The following is a 6,308-nucleotide window of genomic DNA, read 5'->3' as shown; positions in this document are numbered from 1 at the left end:
CCCAGCTCAGCCTGGGCTTTCCTCCATCCGTGATCTGATGGGCTAAAATATTTTACTCCGACTCGGGAAAGTTAAATAGCGATCTAAATAAATAAGTTAGGGAAAAGGCCATAATGTGAGAAGGTAAATTACACTCAAACTAGCTACTTGCACTTGGTATTGTTCTAAGGCCTTCTTCTCGTATTTACTGCCTTCCTTGTTTACATCGAGCTCAGAAACAGAGGCTTTAGGCCGGCAGGGAGTTCAGTTTCATTTCGGGGATATGGCGGGGCCTATCATTTCATCAGGTTTTGAAGGAAAGTTCCAATGTTTGTGTCACATATCTAACTTCCAGTACCTACTTTAAAACCATATTCCCCCACCGACTGCAACTTAGGTCTGCAAACTGGTCGGTCCCTAGTTGTCCGGGAAGCGGTAACTGAACTCGCTCAATGCCTCGCTGCACCTGCGGAGTAGAGAGTGCGTCTCCGCGCGTCCTGAAACCGCCGCACCGCGCTTCCCGCGCTCTGCGGACCAGCTTGAGAGCCGCCGCGAGCCAGCTCCGCAAGTCTCAATCCCCCGCCCTCAACCTATCGTGCGGGGGAAGGTGTGGGCGGGCATCCCAACGCCTGGGGACGCGGCTGGGCGAGGGACAAGTCAGGCCCCTGACTCCGAGGCGAGGCCCGAACGCGCGCACACTTCGCGACCAGGGCGGTGGCGCTCCCAAAGCGGGGGGGGGGGGGGGGGGGGGAAGGGGGGTGAGAGAAGGGCGCTTATGAAGGGCGGAAACGCCGGACGTTTGTGAGCACACCCTGGAGCCGCGGACCAGGGGTCCCCGCTGGGTGGCTAAGACACGGGTGGCCACGCTGCGCGCGACGCTCGGGCTTCAGCCGGACCCCACGAGCTGGGCGCACAGCTGAGCGGAGCAGCCGCGGCCGCCACAGAGCCTGGCGGGCGACGCGGAGCCCCGGGGAGCTGGTTTTCCCGGGCGGGCACGTGACGGGGTTGGCAGCGCTCTGGCCCGGGCTAAGAGGAGGGGGAAGAGGCGAGCAGGAGGCCGGGGGCGGGCGGGCGGCTGGCTCGCTGTGTACTTAGGTCGTGTGCTGGGGCTTTTCTCTCCCAGGAGCCGGCGGAGGGAGGGGGAGGGGCCACCGCTCCGCCTTCTCCTTTTCGCAATGTTGACGCAATCTATAAATAGTGGAACAAAAGGACCAACTTCCTCGGAGCTTTGCTGAAACTGCACAAAAAATCGAGCTGGGGGGTTCCCTGGTCCCTGGCGACGGGGCGGGGAGCGCGGCGCCAGGGGAGGGGGCGGGCGCGGTAGCGCGGGCCCCGCCGAGGGGGGACACCTGGCTGAGGCACAGCTGCCGCCGCACCGCTCAGCGCGAACCCAGGGCTCCGGTCCCTGCGCGGGCTCGAGAGTTCGCCCCGAACCGGGGTCTTCCTTCTCCGCCGTTGACAGGTCAGTTCGTACCGCCCCTTTCTACACTGGGTTTTCTTTTCCCTCCCCCAAGCCTCTACTTTTAGAAGGGAATTGAGGGAAAAAAATAGAACAAGGCGAAGCAGTGACAGCCACCAAATCTGCAAACCCAGCAGTCCACGGCGGGGTGGCCGAGGGGGCTCAAGAAGGCGGTCAGCGCCTGGCCCCTCGTTTTACGGCCGGTGCCCGTGTCGCGGCGGGAGACGAAGACAGGCAGGACTATCGTGAACCGCCCAGGCAGCAAGGAGAGCGGAGGCGGGAGCGCTGCGGAGGCGCGGGTCGAAGGCTGGCTCCAGGTTGCCGCTCCCGCCCGGGGGCCGACCCCCCGGCGGAGATATGCCAGGTCCAGGAGGCCGCCGAGCGCGCCTCGCCCCCTCCGAGCTCGGACCTGGCGTCTCCGCCTCGTCCTGCGGCTGCTGTGGGAGGGTTGAGCAAAGGAGCTGTCGCCACACGCCGCTGCGCTCCCTGGCTCCGGTGCCCACGCACCCAGAGTGCCAGGAACTGGGGGGGCAAGGTGGGGTCAGGGAGCAAGCTCTCACTCGGGAGCCCGGGACCTGTGCGCTAGCGCCCGCCGCGCCGCCGTGGCGGTTACTCAGGGCGCGGGGGAGGGGGCGGAGCTGGCGCTGTTGACAGCAGTGCTGGAGCAGGGAGGGCGAAAGTTGGGGAGAAGGGGCGGGGGAGAGGTGGGAGTCGGAGCTGGGGGAGGGAGGCGCGCGCGGGATTTGGCGGGGGGGGGGGCTGGATCACGTGATGGGCAGACGCCCCCGCTACAGGTTAACCGTAGGGGGTGACGTCACCATCCCCTGACTGCAGGGGGTGGCACTTCCGCTCCCTCCCCCATCTCTTCTCCAGCCTCCAGTTAACTGCGGCTGCAGCCATTTCGAAGCGTGGGAGTGGGCGGAGGGTGGACAGGGGTTTTCCTCACTGCTCTAGCCCCTGGCTGCTTCCCCCGCAATCCAGAGTCCCGGGCCTGGACCAGAGTAGGAGCCGTGGCCACCCCCTCCCTACGCGTCCCATTGTGTGAGCCGCCGGCGCTGGGCGGAGGCTGGTGCCGGCCCCCCGCGGCTCCCAGCTCCGGAGGGGGCGGGGCGGCCCCGGAGCAGTCAAGGCCAAGTCCCGCTGCGTCCCGAGAGCGCCTTCCGAGCGTCCGAGGTCCCACACTTTCGACTCCGGGTTGGGAATTTGGCAGCCTTGACCGCGTTCACGGGGCGCCCAGTGGTTGGGGACCCAATCAGTGGCGCGGGCCTACAGTCCTGCGGGTGTGTGGTAGGAGTCGGTCACGGTTCCAGGGGACGCGATTCCAGCAGTCGTTACAAGCTATTTGGGGAAGCTGGGGTTTTGGTGACTCAGCGCGGTAAGCGCTATTTATAAGTTGATGCGTTACTAGCAGGGCAGTACACTTCGCTCAGATCCGTCCGCCGGAGGAGGGCAACGAGCTCTGTTAGAAACAATTTTTAAAAACAACTTTTTTTTTTTTTTTTTAAGAAAAAAAGGTTTGACTGTTAGAGCCTATGCTGTAAGGTCTCACAAGTATGCTAGTCAGAACACGTTTTCTCTCAAAAAGTTGGAACATCTTCCAGGGTAGATGGGCAAGTTTAGGAACACGTCGTGATGGTAGGCTCTTTTGGTGCTGCGTGAACCAGGAGCCCTCGTAGCAGGTTACAAAATATCAGAACTGCATTTTTACAGGATTTCTTAAATAATACCTAACACTGCAGTGGCTAGGCATAAAGTAAAGGAAAACTGGATGATGCTGAAAATTCTATACAATATTCTGTAACAGGAAGTTGTGTGTGGTATTTATCATCAAAACTGCTAACAGAGGGTATGTGCTACGGTGAGTGCTGTGAAGTGTGTAAACCTGGCGATTCACAGACCTGTACCCCGGGAATAAAAATATATGTTTATAAAAAATTAAAAATAAAAAAACAAAACAACAAAAAACTGCTAACAAATATAAATTACACATTTACCATCCAATTTCTTCCTAGAGAGTACTGTAAAAATGTATATTGCAGCCTAGAGTTTTACAGTGTACAAGTGCTGCAGAAACGATTATCAGTCCTTGCTTGTTTTACAGGCTTTATGTTTTTTTTTCCCTTTTCTCCCGCCCCCCCCACCAAACTGCCTCACCCAAGTTCTGAAATCCAGAGGGTAAATCCTAAAAAAGAGCAATTGCTAGGCTACACAGTTTTCTCTAGGTAGTGTGATCTGAGGTGTTTCTTGAAAGAAAGAATGTGGTCTTCTGGATGGTCAGTTAGGCTAGCTAGGAAATGAAGGGGATTCCTAAGCTGAGAAGGCAAAGCAGAATGTATAAAGGCCTGGAACCACAGAGAGAGAAGTACAGCACAAGAAGGGAGTAAAGACCTGTGAGAAAGGAACCTGGACAAAAGGCCAGAGGAGTCTGAACTTTATCCTGAGAGGTACACGTTTTTAACCTTTTTGTAGACAGGTACCCTTTTGAGAGCCTATAGGAAGCAATGTGGCCTCTCTCCAGAAAAATGTGCCTACAGATCTATACTACAGTTTTACATACATTTTCAGGGGGGTTGTGAGTAAAGGACTAATGGGCTTCAGGATTAAACCTAAAGGAAAGGGAAAACCAAGAAAGGATTTTTTAATAAAAATGCATGGTCAGGTGTGAAAAGATTACAGATCTTTAAAAAGATGACATTGCCTGGGGTCCTGGAGACTCCCAAGATGGAATGTAAAACAACCTGAATTCCAAGTAAGAATGGATTGGGACCACTGCTGTGTACCTAATGACAGTGGGGATAGAGAGAAGAGGGAATCAAGAAAAGTAATTAAAATGAATTGGTGGGATGGTTTTATGAGCAAGGGCAGGAGATCCCCAGGTTTCTGGTCCAGTGCATGGATTGGGATGAGTGGGCCTTAGATCCAGGAGGAAGAACCAACTCTCTTCTGTTCTGTGGGATTTGAGCTATCAAACTGGCCCAGGAGCATTGGAAGTAAAGTCTGGCTCTCTAGAGTCAATAAAATGTAGATGGTAACTGAAGTCATGGGAATGTATAAGATGAACCACAAAGTACAAAAAGTGAGGTCTGAGAAGAGAACCCTGGGGAGTGCCCACATTTAGGGGAAGGGGAGCCATAGGAACCTTTCAAGGACACTGATGAGTAACTAAAGCCAGAATGGTGTCCTTATTGTGTAACTTTGGTCAGTAAATCCTTCTTCCTTGATCAGGAATGAAAATATGTTGCAGGTTTGGTCCCTTCATGAAATTGAAAAGTCTGTATTCTTTTAGGGGAGTAGGGGAAGCACCTTTCCAAAGATTTGAATTCAGAAGAGATGAGAACAGGAGATGATTAAATCTTGCTTTCCCCTCATTTTTGAAACTAGGGATACCTAGGGGAGAAGAGAAGGGGAAATATACTCAAGCTTTCTCTTTTCCCAGCTCAGAGGCGAAGCCTCCGAGGAAAAGAAGTTTAGATAGGTCCCCATTATGGTATTTTTTTGGCTCCTGATGGCACTTCAAAACCATACTTAATCACCAATAGTTAATATTAGTAGGTGCTAAGGTCCCAGTATGGCTAAGAAAAAGAGGAAAAGTGGAGGGAAAGCATTTTCTTTTGCCTCCTCCATCTCCTTCCTACTTGTTACACCTAACCTGAGCTAGAGCTAGTCCCTGCAAACAGGCACTCAAGTACATAACAAACCCAGAACCTATTCATTACTTTACTTGAATATGCAGTCTGGGTGGGGCTCTGCAGGGATAGCTTGTTTCTAATCCACTTGGCCTCCTCTGGAGCAGCCCATAGGCTGGAAGCTGGTATCATCCAAAGGCTTGTTCAATTAACATATCTAGTGCTTAGTACTTACTGATGACTGGGACCTTAGCTGGGACTCTCAGGTCAGAACACCTTCACAAAAACCTCTTCTTAAGGTTTGAGCTTTCTTACAACAGGCTTGCTGGGTTCCAAGTGTCCAGAGACTCAGAGCCAGGTAAAGCTGTATCACCTTCTATGACATAATCCTCCTTCTTAGAAATCATGCAGCATCATATCCATCACATTCTGTTTGTTACAGAGAAAAATTACTAATGCCATACATATTCTAGAGAGGGGAATTACACTCCTCTTTTAATGGAGTGCCAAAGAATTTGCAATGTGTTTAAAATCACCATACCTATTAACTTCAGATAAATAGATTTATAAACAAAATACTGTATATTAAAAATGTTTAAACATAAGAAACCAAACATCCTCTTTTGATAGCAGAATGAGATACAAAAACCCAAACATTCCATTGTTACAGCAAAGCTAATTCTAAACCAATCCAAGTAGGCAGTTTGTCTCATCTTTCCTCCTTCTCTCTCCTGACCATTCTCCCCACTCCAGGTCAGGTGTCCTATACACAGATACCCCCTCTCTCCCAAACCAAGTAGGATCCCCACAGTGGCTATACCTTAAAGATAATCAGGTCCTAAAAGTTTTTTCTGTTCCTTCCCTGAATAATCCCTGACTTTATACCTCACCAGATCATTGGGAAGGCCATCAATGACATGTCTTTACTTCTCAGAGTTAAAAAGCAAAATGCTATAAGGGGACTATTCCAGTAAACAATTTTATAACAAATTTCATGTTACATAATTAAAATGACACTTCTTTAAAAGAGCTGTATAAGTCAGGATCTTGACTTAGGCTTGTTTATTCATAAAACTCAATGATTCTAAAAGGAATGGTTGAGATTTTTGGTATTTTATAAGAATTTGTGTGTTGCCTTTTAGATGATGTACCACTTGATTATTAAAATACAAAATTTAAAATGACTCTTCTTCCATGTTTACAATGCACATTGCATTATTTTTCTTTAAAACCAGTACACAGGG

General features: G+C 51.3%; 1 long non-coding RNA gene across 2 annotated transcripts in view; it reads left to right on the top strand.

The window, feature by feature from the left end:
* Nucleotides 1-746: 746 nt before the first annotated feature.
* Nucleotides 747-6,308, top strand: part of LOC116574341 — a 97,264-nt gene continuing 91,702 nt past the window's right edge. Inside the window, exon 1 of one of the 2 annotated variants that reach the window (XR_004279224.1) lies at nucleotides 747-1,441. This is a non-coding gene — a long non-coding RNA (uncharacterized LOC116574341). The remainder of the gene's footprint in view (nucleotides 1,442-6,308) is intronic. The other variant, XR_004279225.1, reaches the window with a different exon arrangement.

This window comes from Mustela erminea, chromosome 15 (genome assembly GCF_009829155.1).
Source record: "Mustela erminea isolate mMusErm1 chromosome 15, mMusErm1.Pri, whole genome shotgun sequence".
Lineage (NCBI taxonomy): Eukaryota > Metazoa > Chordata > Mammalia > Carnivora > Mustelidae > Mustela > Mustela erminea.
Note: the sequence above shows the minus strand (reverse complement) of the source record. Positions and strands in the feature narration are given on the sequence as shown.